Raw genomic sequence first — 18,011 nt, forward strand, 5'->3', positions numbered from 1 at the left:
AGCGGCCTCTTCTATATTCATCCATGATTCCAACCTTTTTTTATAGAAAACATCTGGTCTGTTTTTTTAAAGGATCTACACAGTTCATTTGAACCTCATCTCTTGTTGCTGTCATTCTTTTTCATTCTGCCTGTGCAGTGGTGATTTACAGCATGTTATACTGTGCTGAGGAACCACATGTGCTCTTTGTTACAACCACTTAGCTGCCCATGGCTTCCACTAGACACAACAGCTTAGCGTATCTGAGTATCTGTATGTTTGTATGCTTGAGTACATGTGTGATGTGTGTGTAAGCGCGTGTGAACTCCCCCCCCCTTCTCCCCCCACCCAAGGGACCATGGTGTTAAAATGACTGAAATGACGGGTGTGAGTAGTGATTACTGTGCTCACTCACTACTACTAAAGGTAGTATTGCTACATAAAAGGTGTGTGTGTGTGTGTGTGTGTGTGTGTGTGTGTGTGTGTGTGTGTGTGTGTGTGTGTGTGTGTGTGTGTGTGTGTGTGTGTGTGTGTGTGTGTGTGTGCGTGCTTTGCATGCTAACCGAGTGTATTTAGTCTGTCAGTGCTTTGAAAACTAAGAGGGCTGGTGTAGTGTTTGCTGAGGTTGCAAATCTACTGTAATTAACACTAGAGATATTTGGTACAAAACACACACACACACACACACACACACACACACACACACACACACACTCAGAACTAGCTAAATAATTAATAACATTTACTCCCAAATGCTGAACTGTACATTTTAATATCAGAATCATCATTTTAGGGAGGGCTTTCTTTTTTGTTTTGTTGTGTTTGTGGTTCTTTCATAAGGGACCTGTAAACAGCAAACACTAAGTACATCTCACTGTCATTTGTATTGGTGGAAAGAAAATCATTCACTTCCTCCACAAGATTCGCTACCAATTTTGTTTTAAGAGCGGTTGATTGAAGTTTTTAAATGTTTCATATTTTTATAAAATCCTTTTACTGCTGATAAACATATGTTATATACAGAGCCAACCACTTCTACTGTTGTTCAGAAGTGGTGAATATAGTCTAACCCTTACTGCTTCATACAACACAAAGGTCAGATCATATCTATATACAATGATCTACATCGCCTTGGTAACTAAAATGAAGTAAGGGAGGATGAAACATAACCACCTTCAGCACAAATTAAAGGAACCATTTCACGAGTGAGTGGTTGAAAGGCCAATGGCAAGCTGAGCCCCGAGCCTTCACTAATCAGCAGAATCACTGAGTGGAAAAATACATGACAACATGCTGCAAATAGGCGGTCAGGCTGAGAGCAGCCATCATACTGTCCACTGGATTTATGACCTGTTTAAAATCAACAAGCAGACATGTACATATTTCCTACGGTGGTCACCATGTGGCTCAGTGGTCATTACATTCTCGAAGAGATGTTTTTGTTTCATCCTGTAGATTCACCAGCCTCATCAGATTCGTCAGTGACACATTTAAGTCATAGTGTCTATTACTGATTGCCCCTGTCATGATCTTCACTATTTATGTTACCTTTGACCAGTCACATCAGGACATTTTTTTCTTTTCAACAGGAATGCACTAATATGATATTTAATTGGTAAATGGTAAAGAAAAAGTACTGACACAATGTTGTTCCACATTATTTTTGGTGCTAAACACCTAAAAGCCTTGGCTGCCATTAGTTTCTCTACTGTACCAGTGCAGTGTAATGTCACTGTAGCTGTTTAATGTCTGGGGGAAGTTGTTGAAATTTAGGGCATAAGAAAAAAAATACCAAATTCCATCCATCCATTTTCTACCACTGAATCCCATGCAAAATTCATTTGGGAGGGTTGTAACAGGGTATAAATACAGGCCTTGTGTCCTCAGTCCTTCAGTGGATACTCTGTAGTAAGATGTGTCTTAGATGTACTGTAATTGTGTTCCACTAGTAAACCTTGAGATGGTTTATCACACTGATGATCTCCAGTAGATTTCTTTGGAACAAGACTTCCACAACACAGTATAACATCTAGCAATCTAGCAAGGTCTTCAACTCTTATGTCATACTTCCATCTTTGTTTTTACTTTAATCAAATAGTTTACTTGGTTGTGTAGGTGTACTTGCAATGTAACATGAGTGTTTTACCACATTTCTAAGTTGAAAAGATTATTTGTCAAAACACCTTTCATTAGGCGGCCAAGGAAGTGTCAGAGTAACAGAGACACTGATCTTTAAATGACAAATGTTGTTCATTACATTTCTCACCGTAGTGGAGCAAAGTATACATATATCTGTCTCACTTAATGTTCACCCATAGCTGGATGTTACAGTATAAAAGTAATTACAAGTGTTACTTTATACTTAAAGCTCAGCGTCCTGCTTTGTTCATCAGGACACGCCTTTTACTCTATTTAATACTTGTCTCAAAGGACATGATTCAGATTCTGTGAAAGCAGTGTTTTTGGTTTGACTATCCTGCTTAGGAACACAAGCAGGAATACACACACACACACAAACATACACACACACAGAACAGAGGACAGGAACAGAGACTCATCAGGCTGACGTTACCCTGTCCAACACAATGACACTGAATACGAGCCCTGCACTGAGCAGCTGAGCAGCTATCGGAGGCAACACGTCTTCTCAGATCTGATCTTGTTTGTACACAGGATATAATGATGTCTCTAAATGGTTACTGGTAATGATTACTGCTGTCAAAATGATTCACTCAAGAGGCCTAAATCTAATTCACATCTGCTCCCTGATATCCAGCAAGAGTGGCATCACATGTACGGCATTAAGTGTTGCTGCCTAGAAAATAAAAGCAACACAACGTGGGCAGATCACAGTGACAATGTGGTCTGATCATCTCTCTTTGCACAAGGGTACAAGGGGGAGAAGAGGGAAAAAGAGTGAGAGAGGAAGGGGGATGGGATCTCTCTCTCTCTCTCTCTCTCTCTCTCTCTCTCTCTCTCTCTCTCTCTCTCTCTCTCTCTGTTTTCTGGGTGCATTAACCTTCTTTACAATGCTCCTGAACAAAAGCAGAACTGTATTTGTGTTTGTCTATTTCTAGACACAGGCACACATACATACGCACATGCAAAAACATCTGTGGGAGTGTTGTCTGATAAAAATGTGCAATTATGATTTGTTTAGAACAAACATGTTCAGACACCACAGACAGCAAAGTGCACAAAGAGCTGTGAACAACGATGAGTGTGAATGCGTTACATACGAATACTCTGAACATGCTGCTGCTGCTAGAACTGCATATTCATGTGTAAACCTGCTCAAGCCCCTTTAATAAGGTGAAATCAGGGAATCGACTGTTAACTTGACAAATTAGCTGTTTTATTAAGGTGTGAAAATGGGACAGTTAAATATCTACAAGTCAATATTAACTAAAGCAATCAGCCATTTAAATTAAAGCTATAAATAAATCATTGAAAATCAAAGGCGCATCAAAGGAGTAAAACACAGAAAGTTATTAATAACAACTGAATAAAAGTTGTTTTTAAAGAAACTGGGGTCGACTTAATAACAAGAAACAATCAATACTTAGTCAAGTGTGGCAGACAGACCAGCCAGTGTGTGTGTGTGTGTGTGTGTGTGTGTGTGTGTGTGTGTGTGTGTGTGTGTGTGTGTGTGTGTGTGTGTGTGTGTGTGTGTGTGTGTGTGTGTGTGTGTGTGTGTGTGTGTGTGATGTAGTGACAGATGCAGTCAGATTGCATGGCTCTTCAACAGGCTTAATTACTTTGAAGCCAAAAAAGAAAGAAATCTTAAAATCTAATTATGAATGTATGGAAAAAAATAGCTGCTGCAACATAAACTCCATCCACAGCAAAAAACACAATGCATAAAGTTTCAAAACTGCATTTACAGGTGTAACAGGATCAGATTCAGTTAGAAGGTTCAGTAATGTTGGACAACACTGGCAGAACAAAGAGGAGTCATTGAGGTTGATACAGCACATTCACACGGTTAAGTGTAAGCCTGATATTTTAGCAGGGCTTCGTCTCTCACCACCACATACAGGTTGACACATACAGACATAGACTGCTCGAGTACCTCAGTTACTGCAGCTCCTGTGTCCAGGTGAACAGCTGTGCTGAATGACTGTTGTATTTCCATCTTTATCAATCCTTCCACATCCAAAAAACCAAGAGGCAAACAGCAAGAACTGTCAGTCAGACAGACCACAGAGACACAGAGAGAGCAGACGTTACCGTAAGAACTGATGGCAAACATTAAAGTCTGTCCATGGTTTTCACTCTTGCTGAGTCTTTCTCCCCGTCTCTGTTCTGTCACTGTTTCTCGGAGCGTGTCCTCTCTCCGCCTCTCTCATGCACACTGATTCTCCATCTGTCGCCTCCCCCTCTCCATCACCCCTCCCACTTCATACATTATTAATGAGCCTCAGACACACACACGCGCTGCACTGCTGTCAAACACACGCACATAATCTCTCACTCACACTGAACATCATCTTTACTGACCTTAGCTCAGACTATTCAGCCAAACGGGCTGCAGCACTCACACAGAAATGACCAGAAAACAACAACTGCTGACGAAAAATACAAAATACACCACTGAGAAGAAAAAACGTAGAGGCCATAGTTCAAGATGCAAAGCTCTACGCAGTAACAACTGAAAACTGTCCACAATCCAAGCCACACAAGGTCACACACAGCTGTGTTAATCTTGGTAGTGATGGCATTACATGACTGCTTCTGCTGTTATAGCTTAAACTTTATATTATACACCATTGAAGCTGTTTTAACACAAAAGGATATCAGCAAAATGACACTGTTGAAATTACATAAAAATGTGCGTGAAGCATTACTACTGTATGCATTAGCAAAGAGGGTTTGTAAGCTGTGTTGAACTAGCAACATCAGAACATGACCATAAAAGCAATCAGCAATAATTAGAGAAATTAGGTCAGATATTAGCACAAGTCAGCAGCAAATACAGTCGAGGGTCTAAAGCAGTCTTTTGTAATTATCTTATTTTTTGGTATTTACAATATGCAAGACTCAAAAGTATGCATTTTTTCTCCACCTTCCATTTTTGTGCACATAACCCATAAAAGCTCAAACATACAAGTCAGACACGCATGAGCACATTTACACACAGGTCACAGAGAAGACAAGGACGATCATGCATGAATGCAGAGTACACAGAAACACCCACACACACACACACACACACACACACACACACACACACACACACACACACACACACACACACACACACACACACACACACACATCAAAAGGTCTGAGACTGTGCATGGATGCAGCACGGGCGCGGAACCCCCCACTCAGCTGGAGGCTATCTGAGTTTTCTCATAGACGAGACATGACTGGAAGCAAGGTCGGTCAGAAAAAAGGGGGCTGATTTCTGTGTAGGTGGGAGCAAAAAGTAGTATCATTTTCTAAGCATTCCAGCGTCTGCTGGTCTGATGGATGTCAGTGCAAACATGGCAAAGGCTTCAATGAGGACAGGATATTTAAAATTCTTTTACAACATCAGGGGCCGAATCAAGAAAGGCCTCAAATAAAGGCATCCCAGGGGCATAGAGGCTAATATGAATTACAACAGCCTGAATTCATGCTACATATATATTAATAAAGACAAATAAGGCTTATTTACTGTAGTGTATCAAGAATGTTTTGCTGCAGTAATAGAGAGGCTGCAGCGTAATTTTTCTGGTATTGTGCATTGGTGGTTGTGTGTGTCTTCGCTTGACCTTCTCACCTCAGCCAGCATTCAAGCTCCCTTCTGCCTCCTGCCATTCCCCCGCATAATCAATAATGCCCTCTCCACAATCCATTGCCGTTAGCTATGACATGCAAATGACCCTCGCATATCATTAAAACATATGCCCTGACAACAATGGGATGAGGATTGAGACCCCTTCCTTTCCTTAAGACATGTGCCAAGACATGTAAAAACAAAAGCAAGAACAACTTCAACTAATGTCCAGATGGACTCCAGTCAGTTGACCTCAGATCTGGAACAGACAAGCTGTGGACACAGAGACGAGCCCCACATGTACACGCACACAATGATGCAAATCTAAGTTTCCTTCCTCAGAATTGAAGCTTACAGCTTGTGCCACATAATTTCCACTAACATAAACATTAACTCACAATGATAATGTTGTTTGATTATTAACACACAGGAGTCAACAAAACATGACGTAATTAATTAACAAGAATCAACAACATATATCTAGGCTCAGTTAAAATAAACAGACAATATTATAATATGATATGAAAAAAGCAGTTAAGACAGGCAGACAAACAGATAAGTTTAAGCTTCATTCTTCTTAAAGAATGAAAGATTTTATGTTTACAGATTTTATAAACGATAGCACCTGTTTGGACTTGTGTTTCCAAAAGTAAAAAAGTTTATAAAATATAAATGAAACAACAAAGTTTATAAAATATAAATGAAACAACAGGAAGATCAGGAAGATCAGCACAAATATATATATATATATATATATATATATATATATATATATATATATATATATATATATATATATATATATATATATATATATATATATATATATATATATATATATATATATATATATATATATATATATATATATATATATTGGCATATATATATTGGCATTCATACATACAGTAAATGTAGCACGTCTGGGTGAACAGAGGTTCATGTCGAAGGACAGAAACAATGGGGACAGCTTCATACTATAACTAGACAGTAAGTGGACTCATTCCAGCAAATGCCACAGGGAGCAATGTGTTAATTAAGATACACACAGCCACACACTGTCCAGTCAGTCCTGTGGTTATTGATCGTGACCCTGGGCACTGGCAGAGTTCAGTTTGATACTGAGATGACAGCAAAATGTAGAAATAGGGTGAACTTAAGTGCAATGACTGAGGCAGTGAAGTCACTAAAATATGTGTTAAGATCTATTTGAAATGGAAACACAACAAAACCAGTCTTTGTTAAGTGGCATGGCAACTTCCCAAATACAAAAAGTCCAGTAGTTTCCAGATGCAGCATGTGGGCTACAATCAATACGGCTTTGTGCTTCGCAGACTGAGTCAAGCATCATGACTTCAACTATTGTACAGTGTCCTCATCTTCTCCCTCTCAAATAACACACAGGAGCATCCCACTAGACAAGACTCACAATCTTATATATATATACTGTATATATGTCCAAGAGATTTTCTGAAAGGCAGCTATTCCAGAGAAAGTATAACTAATGTTTCTATCACAGACTGCAATGTCTATTGTTTCCACACATAGAGATTTTTAATTTTTTTAAAACAAAGACTTAAACTGACTTCTGATCCAAGTGAAGTCAAACAGATGTGTTTCTATTTTTGCATGTTTTTATTCATCCAGGTCATGTTTATCCCACAGGCTTTGTTCAGTGGTGACTGGATTCGGTATATAAACCTGCTGCAGTCAGTCTGTCAGAACCGAAGAAGCCTTCTGGATAAAAGGTAAAGAGTCCAGTGGCCTCAGAACAGAACCTTTGTGCTGCACACACTGTCAGTCAAAGGCATCATGGTCACGAACGAGCCTCCGTCACCCGGATCAGGTAACGCATGAACTGAGATGATAAAAAATTTACAGTGACACAAGTGAATAAGAGGGCGAGTGTGTTGGGGGAAACGTGGCCATGATAAAAGGACACACTGTTCCTCCCACAATCCTCTGTTGCTTGGTTTGCTCAAATCAAGCGGTCCAGCTTCATTAGTACAAACAATGACAGGATGTTTCTGTGTGGACACACTTTAGTTTTTTGGCTGATGCTCAGTTTGACCTTATTGTGAATGTTAGAATGACCTAAGGATAAAATAAAGGTTAGACTTTTATAAAATATTAGAAAAGGCATTAGGGCTAAGGTTAGGGTTCCATTCTTCTCGCACACGCATTACAGTATGTTCTGTACTATTCACCCTTAACTGCTAAATGCTAGAGGTGAGACAGACGAAGCCTCCATGACCTTCCAGGCTCCAGCCTCCAGTGAGGGCTGCTCTGGTGCCATAGTGCACATAGTTATAACTGATGAAGTGGTGCTGTAAGACATGTTCGTTTCCCTGCTGCCAGTGGGAAAGGAATCATCTTTGACCTAGAAGAACTGTGCCTTTACTTTTTATAATCACTTGTGTTATTGGAAAATATCTAAACAAATCGTCATGGTTCAATTCTTGTCCTGAGATTTGAAAGCTAGTGACTTCTTTGCCCGGGCAAATAGAGGGGTTGTGTCAGTAAAGGCATAAGGTGTAAAAACCTGCCAACAACAAACGTGTAAATCATCATTCGCTCTGGTGGCCCCTGATGAGAAAAGCTGAAAGAAGAAAAAAGCAACCTCCGATAGCGAGATCCTTGCTCCTTCCTTCAATTTGTTGTAAAATTTCTTGTCACACAATAAAAAGTAATATGTTTTTGGGTGTTAACCAAATTTATTTGGGACTGAATCAACTCAACTTTAGACAGAGGAAACCCAAAGTGTTCTTCATTGAAGAGCAATAACACCTTTAGTCTGAATATCTATCACCCTGTATCACATCACGACTAGCTAATAACCACATACTTTAAACAGAATCATGGTTAGTTTCCATATCCCCAAATTTCTTTCAAATTTTTAATGAAAATATGGCAAAAGACTTAACTTTCTGTTATCAGGCTTCTTCAGCAGCAGCTGAGTAAAGTTTGAATGTGCTTAGTTTAGTGTCAGATGCAAAATTAAGAGTCGACAGACAGACTGTAATTACAAAATAGCGCGATAAGGAAGCGAGCGATAGCAGGAGACGGTGGTGAGTGGTGAAAGGGAGCAGCTGCTACAGACAGTAAGGGAAGGGGAGAGGCTCACTGTGTGGAGGTAAACACACAGGTAATTGAACAGCTGTTGCCATGGCTACACTGGTGATGATTATCTGCCCATACCCAACCCCAGACACAAGAGCCGTGCTTAACAGAAGGTGGGCACAGGGTAAAAACACATAAAACAGTATGTGATTTATATAATAAATGGTTTGTTTTCATTTGGGTCAATTAGTCATTGCATGTCCACTAGTTCATTTACAGGTCAGCAAGAAGTAAGAATCAACGTTTTCTTCCATAAGTCCAGTTATTTTTATATTATGGGTGCTGAATTTAAAAGGAGCACCTATAACTAGTTTTCTCACATTTAACTAAATAACACAACATGTTTTCTCACATTTAGTTAAATGTGCAAAAGTCTAAATGTAAATGTTAAATGTAAATGTTAAATGTTAAATGTTAAATGTAAATGTTAAATGTTAAATGTCAAATGTAAATGTTAAATGTAAAAGTTAATCGTAAATGTTAAATGTTAAATGTAAATGTTAAATGTTCTCCGAGTGTAAAACTGAATATTCATGAATGGGCAAGTAGACTCCATCCCTACCCTCAAACAGCGCTGGTCTCAGATCAGAGACATGAACTCAAACACCTCCAACAGTGCGTGCAAACGCCACCCACATCTGATCTGGAAACTTTTGTTTTTAGCCTGGACGTAACTTCGGCTAGCTAGTATAGTTAGCCAACTAATTCTCCACCGGCGCCACAGAAATATTCTTTTTAAACCTACTTGACTCCTCATTAATGGTGTTTACGACAGAACGGCAGTTTGAAGCGGAGCCTCAGCCCGCACACCTGCCGTTACAGCCCGTTTAATCTCCCCCAACGGGAGGGAGTCGGAGCTGGCGGCCATGATGGCTTCGACTTCAGGCTTCTCTCCAGTATTTTCGTGCACCGATCCAAAATCAGATGTGGGCGGAGCTATGCGTACTGTTTGACGTGTATGAGTCTGCGTCACTGATCTAGGATCATAGGGGGTGGAGTCTACTTAAATATTCAGTTTTACACCCGCCGATCATTTAACATTTACATTTAACATTTATATTTAACATTTATATTTATATTTAACATTTAACATTTAACATTTACATTTAACATTTGCATGTACATTTACATGTACATTTACATTTAACATTTACATTTACATTTACATTTACATTTACATTTAGCATTTAACATTTACATTTAACATTTACATTTAACATTTACATTTCCATTTAACATTTAACATTTACATTTAGACTTTTGCACATTTAACTAAATGTGAGAAAATGTGGCATTTAGTTGATTGTGAAAAAACTGGTTATAGGTGCTCCTTTTACATTCCGCACCCCATATATTTGGGAGCAGAGTTTTAACGTCAACAATTCTGGGAGAGTGTCTTTCTTTAGAGTCTTTCTCAGCATCTTCTGTCTCTTTTTGTAATCCCACCCTGGCTCCATGATGAGGTCTGGCCTCTGTGGGGGCCAAACCATCTGTTGCAGGACTCCTTGTTCTTCTCACCTCTAAAGATAGAGCTTTATGAATATGTATCTATGCTCCATGTCATGATGCAGAAATGCCTTTGTGGATGTTCTGATGGTGGGTTTTGTGGGTTGGCCCAAATCTGATACAGCATCCTACACACTATGCTTTACTGCGAGATTAGAAACAATAATAATCTGTATGTACGGTATGAGCTACACTGATGTTTTCCATACTATTGTGATGGCAGAGGACATGACTCAAATGTATATTATACACAGGGAAAGAATTCGATGATGTAGGACCCAGACCCTGTGATGGGGGCCTTCTGCCCCTCCGCTTTTTACTCTGCAGTCCACATTCTTCCTCTGTCTTCCAGAGGAACATTCATTGTTAGGAATAAATTCTAAAATTGAGCTAAAACTTGGTTGAATGGTGTGTGGTATTCCATCACACTACAGTGTTTAGATTCCTTTTGTTTTCCCGCCGTTAATATAGCATGAATTGAAAAGTTATTTTCTAACCTAGAAAGTAATAAAAGGTAAAAAAAACGGTCAGGGGCACAAAAGCAGACTAGACAGAGTGACAGAAGGACAAGGCTGTAGGAGTGTAAGCGTGTGTATGTGTGTGTTAAGACCTTAAACACACACACACACACACACACACACACACACACACACACACACACACACACACACACACACAAACACACACTGCAGTGATGAAACATCATAAAAGCCCGCCAAGACTAGCATCCGCACTCCCACACCCATCATCTACATCTAGACACACACACACACACACATACACAGGCAAACAGTCCTGGCTGCTGGTGACACAATAGCTTCAAGAAGCAGCTGGTCAACACGCCGCACGCACACAGAACATAGAGAAGCTCCTGTTTGTCTAATGATGTGCCAAGAAGCCTTAGGAACAACAGAAGACGTCTTGAGCCATCTGTGGCATAGAGGCCACCGTGGAACATCCGTGTCGATCCACAGCACACGTGACATCATGCAGCTGCATATGTAGCTTCACATATGTTAAACAATCGTCCACACAAAGTAAAAGTATTTGCTGAACTGTCCATTTCTTCTGTCTGCAGGTATAACATTTTTTGATTGATCATTTGAAAAGAAAACACTGCTTTAGGTTTAAAAGTTCAAACTATGAACATTGACAAATTTAAAAGGTTCATGGGCAAAGAAATGGCACAAGTCAAATTACAATGGGCTGTGCTCCATCTGAAAATAATTAATAGTATGTGCATTTGGTAGAATGCAAATCCACAGATTTAGTAGAGCACATTACACAAAGCTATGTACAGTGTGTGACCTGGTTATTGAACAAACATCTAACCTGGACACATCGAACTACTGAGCAGCCAGAGATCTCTTCATTCTTCTCCCAACTGGCATCATCAACCAGCTGAACCAGACAATAAAAGATTTTACACTGACCACTCAGTGAGTGTGATGATAGCTACAGTACATTCATCGCGTCTATCAAGCCACTAAAAATGTTAAATTATTGTTATTTTATTATATATGTCTATATATTATTAAAAACAATATGAATGTAGTAAAGCAGTGATGTGCAATTATTCCAAATTTCTATATAAAACATTATTGAAAGATAGATTAAGAAATCTAACTAAATTAAATAAACAAGCACCAACTGTGTAAAGACTTTTGGAAAAGAAGTTTTGACATGGACCAATGCAAAGTACTCTTTGTCCTCCAGGGACAAAGAGCATGTACATTTATTTTTAAATATTAGGAAGGACTTAATTAACAGATAAGTAAAAAGCTTCAAATGTACAGCACTACTCTAAAACACGATATCCTAATAAATAAAAACCTAAAGGGAACATTTCAAGAACATATGAATTGTTCTTAAGCATTCAGCGCTTTGTTTTGCTCAGTGTAGATTTTTTTTTATAAACCATATGAAATCTGAAAACCTTCAAACAGTCAACTTAAAACAACCAAAGGCACCAAATAAATGGAAAAATACTATGTACTGGTCAGTGCAGAACTACATTACTTTTACATGTGTTACTCTGAATGGCACAGAAGTATCAGTCTATTAAGGCTGACCTATATTATTCACACGTTGTTACCCTGTCAACACTGAGTCATGTTTGCTGAAGGCGAACATGTGCTTTAATGTCCCTGACTCCACTCTAATCCCAGCCGTGGCATTTCACTGTAACCCGCCATGGTCCATTGATTCAAGAAGATCCAAGAAGCACGCAGTACACACACGCACATGCACATGCACACACATTAGCTTGTCTGTGTATTATACATGCACTCAAGCCTTTAATTAGTCCAAGAAGCTTAGAATTGACACTTTGTTCAGACAGGACAATTTTCAAATTTCTTTTCTGCGATCATATTTTATCATTAATTTTACAATCATACTGTACACATTATGTTAATTGCACTCCTTTTAGTTTAGTTCAGTGTTAGTGGGTGGATTGTGTAAAAAATGGATGGAGGCAGTGTGAAGCCCATATCGCCTCCCATATGAGTTTTTATTTGCAAAATTACATGAGAAAAAAAACTGAACCTACATAACAATTGCTTTGGTCATTGCTACCAAACTTGACACGCTTTTCTATGCTACAATTTGCTTCTTAGCACGACTTAGAAATGTTCAAGGCTGTGTCATTCCTATAGTTATGAATTTGAGTTGACTTTGCAGAGTTGCTTAAAACAGTTTTCAACTTGGAAAATCTCTCACAAATCATGCTGTATTTCTGGTATCAAACTCAAACCTCACTAAAAAACCCTTAAGAGTTTGGGACGAGGGAGGTCATAGTAGGAACCTCACTCACATCTATGAACTATGCCAACAGGCCAGGTGGTCTAATCCCTGATCAACCTATGGAAGCATTGTGCAAAGGTGTTAGGGTTGTAGAGCCATTAAAGCTTGGCTCAAATCTGTATTAAAGGCTGATAACTTACAAATATAGCCACAAAACAAGGTACCACAGAGGAAAAATATTAAATTAGTATTTTTGCACAGAGCCATTTGGTTTAATTGATTAATTGAAAGCTAAGGGTTTCTGGAGTTCTCAGTATACTTAGTATATATATATTTCTTTTCTGAGTCACTGCCCTGCTGAAGAGATAACATGAAAGCAAATTCATTCTCAAAGAGGTCACCCACATGTTTCTGTGCTCCTCACCTACTTGTTTTCCCCTGGATCTCATTTCCGCAGTGTGCCTAATAAGAACAGTCCCATCTAATAATTTGATGGAACAAAGCTCTGGCCCCAGTAATGGTGGATACATCACAGCACAGGTTGGATTCTTCAGTGAAACGTTGATAGGGATGAAGGGGTTCATTATTTGTTGGGGTGAAGGCACATTCTGATTAATGTAGAAGTTAATAGGTGCCAACTAGAAAGTTATATTGTAAACTCTGCTGAAATTAATGCTATAAAACTAAAGGTCACTGGACTTTAGTGTTGTGTAAAGCGAGCATGTCCAGCTGATATGTAAAATATGAAAGCAGCTCTAAAACACTGTCCAGGAGCATCTTTTACGTAATAAATAAACAGACAAAAGGAGTGGAGAAAGAGAAAGGTCCTAAAAGCTTTAGCTAACTTGAAAATATTTGATATGCAGTGTTTCCTTTATTGGTTATGGTTTCTGTCCACACACAAACAGCATTTGATCCCAGTTCATTGCTGTTGCAGCCACTCACATTAACCAGGACAGATGGGACAATACATCTGCTGACTCAGATTTCAGATCAAATCCACCCGTTTACATTAAAAGGTATTACTTGGCAACAAAAACACACACACACAGTTGACACTCACAGAAATTTAAATCTGTCTATATATTTGACGTCATTCAACTTGTCAGTGTAAGCACAAATAGTTTAAATGAAGTGTAAACAAAGTGCTAAGTGACAAAAAGGATCTTTACTGAATAAATGAATAACAATACACATACATAAAATACAAAGACACAACCACTTAGTAATTAATAAGATGACAGGAACATAAGGAAGGAACCAAGCATATAACCCTGAGTCCATTCACACAGACTGTCATGACAGCTCATCGCCTCAGGCGAGACTGAACTCATAGCACTGATACACTCCCACATATGAATACTCAATGAAGAGTACATGAGCGCACAAACACACACACACACACACACACACACACACACACACACACACACACACACACACACACACACACACACACACACACACACACACACACACACAAACTGCAGCCTCCTGTGACAACTGACAACCAGGGAAACAGATTAGTCATGGGATTAGTTGCTGAGTGAATGAATCAACCACAGTACAAATTTGCTCAGTGGCCTCTTTAATGTCTGTGACACACTTCAGAAATTAAGCACAGGGCTTAAAGTGTGATTAGGACCTTAATTAATCACAGAACCTTTGCTTGGCCTCACTTATTATCTTGGCCGCTCATTCCTTGAAAGGGTAAACAATAAAATGTGACTGTTCTTCAGCTTCAGAAACTAAATGTTACTGGATGATAACAACAACACCGGGGAAGTGTGGAGGAGCATGAGGACCATCACTGCTACAAGTCCAGCAGCCAGTGACTGAGGGGTCCAAGGACAGGGCCAATGGGTCCTTTGACGTCTACAGCTCCATGCTGAGGATGTTCTATGAGTCTGTGGGTCCAGTGTTTTAGGCTGTGGTCTGTGGGGCAGCAGCATGAATGGAGCAGACAGTAACAGACTGGACAAAGTGATGAGGAGGGCTGGTTCTGTTCTGGGGGTGGAGCTGGACCCCCTACATGCTGTAGCTGAGAGGAGGATGCTGGTCCAACTCCTCTCTATAGACAACACCTCCACCCCCACACAGTGTGTGGCTGGACAGAGGAGCACCTTCAGCCAGAGGCTGATCAGTAATAGGTTCTGCACAGAACCCAAAATAATTTCCTCCTGGGATTAATAAAGTTTTTTGAATATTAAATCTTGAAATCAGAGGTCTGACGTTGGCTCAACTTTTACTTTACTGACTTTTAAAATGTGTCCCAGCTGCATCTGAGTTTTACAGCATTCTGTTCTTCATCTGAAGAACCTTAGAACCTGCTAGAGAAGTATTACAACTCACATCTGTAATACAAAAAGCAGCAGCAGTGACTCAGTGCCCAGTGTGTGTGGAACCAGCAAGACATGCTGCTCCCTGGAAATTCATTGAAATTCAGGGTTTCTCCTGCTTACGATGTAACGACGCACTGTAGATGAAATGACCAGCTATTAACCACGGCCCCCTCCGCACCAGCTCATCATCTCCTTGTGTTTTATGCATATAATCAGACACCCCTTTCCATGGTGATCTGGTCAGTCCTCCCCCCTCACCCCCACCTGCCCATCTTCTCTGTTCCTTCTGTCTGCGGCTGCTGTCTTTTTTTAACCCACTTTCAGGAGAAAACAATGGAGACAATGACGAGTGAGCCCCTGAGGCGATGGGAGGGGATGTCGATTGCAGGGGCAGGACTACTATCAAAAGCTTGCTCCCCTCTGAGAGGGAGTGTGAGAGAGACAGAGAGAGCGAGCACTATTGCCCATCTGTTGAGGTGCTGAAAAGAAGGAGGGGGTTAGTGAAGAACTGGCAGACTGCAGAGAGAGTAATCGCTGTGTGTGTGTGTGTGTGTGTGTGTGTGTGTGTGTGTGTGTGTGTGTGTGTGTGTGTGTGTGTGTGTGTGTGTGTGTGTGTGTGCGCGTGTGTGTGTGCGCGTGTGTGTGTGTGTGTGTGTGTGTGTGTCCTAATATGTCCTTAAATCCTTATTTTCCTACCCAAGTGGGGCCCTTTGGCTCTGCCCCACAACTTTAAAGGCCTTTTTGAGGGTCAAGGTGTGATTTTAGGGCTAAGGTTAGAATTGAGGTTTGGTTCGGATTAGACATCTGCCTTTAGTGGTGATGGTTGGGGTTAGAGTGAGGGGCTAGGGAAGACATTATTTCAATGGTATGTCCCCACTTAGATGTAAAAACACACCTGTGCATGTGTGTGTATTTTTAAAATTCGGATGGTTGTACGTTAGCATCGTCTCTGTCTTCATAGTATGAATGCACATCATTGCATTGTAATTGCGTACAAAGTCCAGGAGGTGATTGTCCACAGCTTTGGATCACTGTGACCATTCACACAGTCCTTATCTGTGGTTTTGTTGCTAACTAGGTTGATAATGAATATTATTTGTAAAGCACTTCAAAAAACAAGGTTACAAAATGCTGGATAATTACCATGTCCTTTACAAAAGTAAAGTACAACTGAAATATAAACATTATAAACAAGAAATGACAGCCAAGATACAAAGAGTGGTTATAAACATCTGTCCTGTACAGATATGTATTCAGGCATCATTTAAAACCAGCTGCTCAGGAAGCACAAGCCATTTCCACAGTTTCCTATCACAGCATCATCAAGTCTCTAATATAATTTTGAGCAAGTCTGTGTAAAGAGTCCTGAAATCAGTAAGATTTACAAATCAACTCTGATTTGAAGTTGTTAATTACTTAAAGGCAATTGTTTGCCTAGTGTTTGGTCCTAAGTAAACTAAATGACAGAAATCAATTGAAGGCATGAACTTATGTCTGTGGTTTATGCCTAATGTTATTACCTACAGTAGATTCCCAGGATGTGTGGTCAAGAGAGGAGGGCGAAACAAATTAACTTTAAACACAGCATTGTGCGACTATTAAGTCCTTCAGCCTGGGGAGGCGCCATTAGATTTGTTTCTTTTTCTTTTGGTGAAAGGAAAGGACGGCAGAGAAAGAATATCTGCAACCAAATCTATCTCTTCTCCTTCAGCAGCACATACAATCACAGGTCGCGTGAGGCCTTGGTGTCACAGACTCCAGATCTGATTGGCTATCGCTACTGACTGGGTCAGTTCACCTACAGCCACAGTAGCTGCTCTGCTTCTAAAGCCTCAGGCACATTAATCGAACCTGACGACACAGGCTGCTGAAAAATGATTGGATAAAAAAAAAATACACACAGTGTTCAACAGTGGAAGAAGCTCACTGACTATATTTAGGAATGAAAAATATATGGGGGCTTTCCTGGCCCTGATGGCAACTGTATGTAATAACCCATGAGACATTTTCTAGTAAAGTAAAGGGATGAAAACAAATATTTTGTTGTTGCTTGTGTGGAAGTGAGATCATGTTATGTATTGTGATGCCACAGTGTTGTCTGTCAGGGACACAGTTTGTACTGTAGCTGCTGTCCAGATATATGCAAACAGCACTGTATTGTGATTGTACCATGTATAGTGTAGTGTGTAAACACAGTGGAAGCTTTAGCAGAACTCCAGTATGGAACAGCCTGCTGTGCTGTTAATGTATGCAACTGTCAGACACTGACAGTTTGTTGGCATTAGAGCCAAAATGCAAAAACAGAACCCTGCATGTGGACATCCATGACCACCATGTGTTGAATCTTTAACTCCTGTAGTCATTTGTTTCTAAACAACTACGGTGAAAATGATACTGCTTAAGTCTTCACGTATTAATCATTTACACCAGTCACATTAGTCTCCACCCCTATGAATCAGTACTTTTAGAGCCATGGATTAAATGCTGCAAGCTCAACCTCAAACACATGAAGACTTTGATCTAAACTGCTCCACACTTTATGTTTGGGGTCATGG

General features: G+C 39.9%; 1 protein-coding gene across 27 annotated transcripts in view; it reads right to left on the reverse strand.

Annotated features, from left to right (window-relative positions):
• nfasca (neurofascin homolog (chicken) a) overlaps positions 1–18,011 on the reverse strand; it is a 90,355-nt gene that overhangs the window by 65,837 nt on the left and 6,507 nt on the right. For 3 of the 27 annotated variants that reach the window (XM_055508755.1, XM_029151930.3, XM_029151929.3), the window contains one exon: positions 4,052–4,163. The exons of 22 other annotated variants lie outside the window; for them this stretch is intronic. The gene's annotated coding sequence lies outside the window, so the exon portion shown is untranslated. Of the gene's footprint in view, positions 1–4,051; positions 5,143–9,425; positions 9,875–18,011 lie in introns of those variants that run through there. 2 more of the 27 variants (XM_055508757.1, XM_041070975.2) reach the window with 2 other exon arrangements.

Source organism: Betta splendens, chromosome 5 (genome assembly GCF_900634795.4).
Source record: "Betta splendens chromosome 5, fBetSpl5.4, whole genome shotgun sequence".
Taxonomy (NCBI): Eukaryota; Metazoa; Chordata; class Actinopteri; order Anabantiformes; family Osphronemidae; genus Betta; species Betta splendens.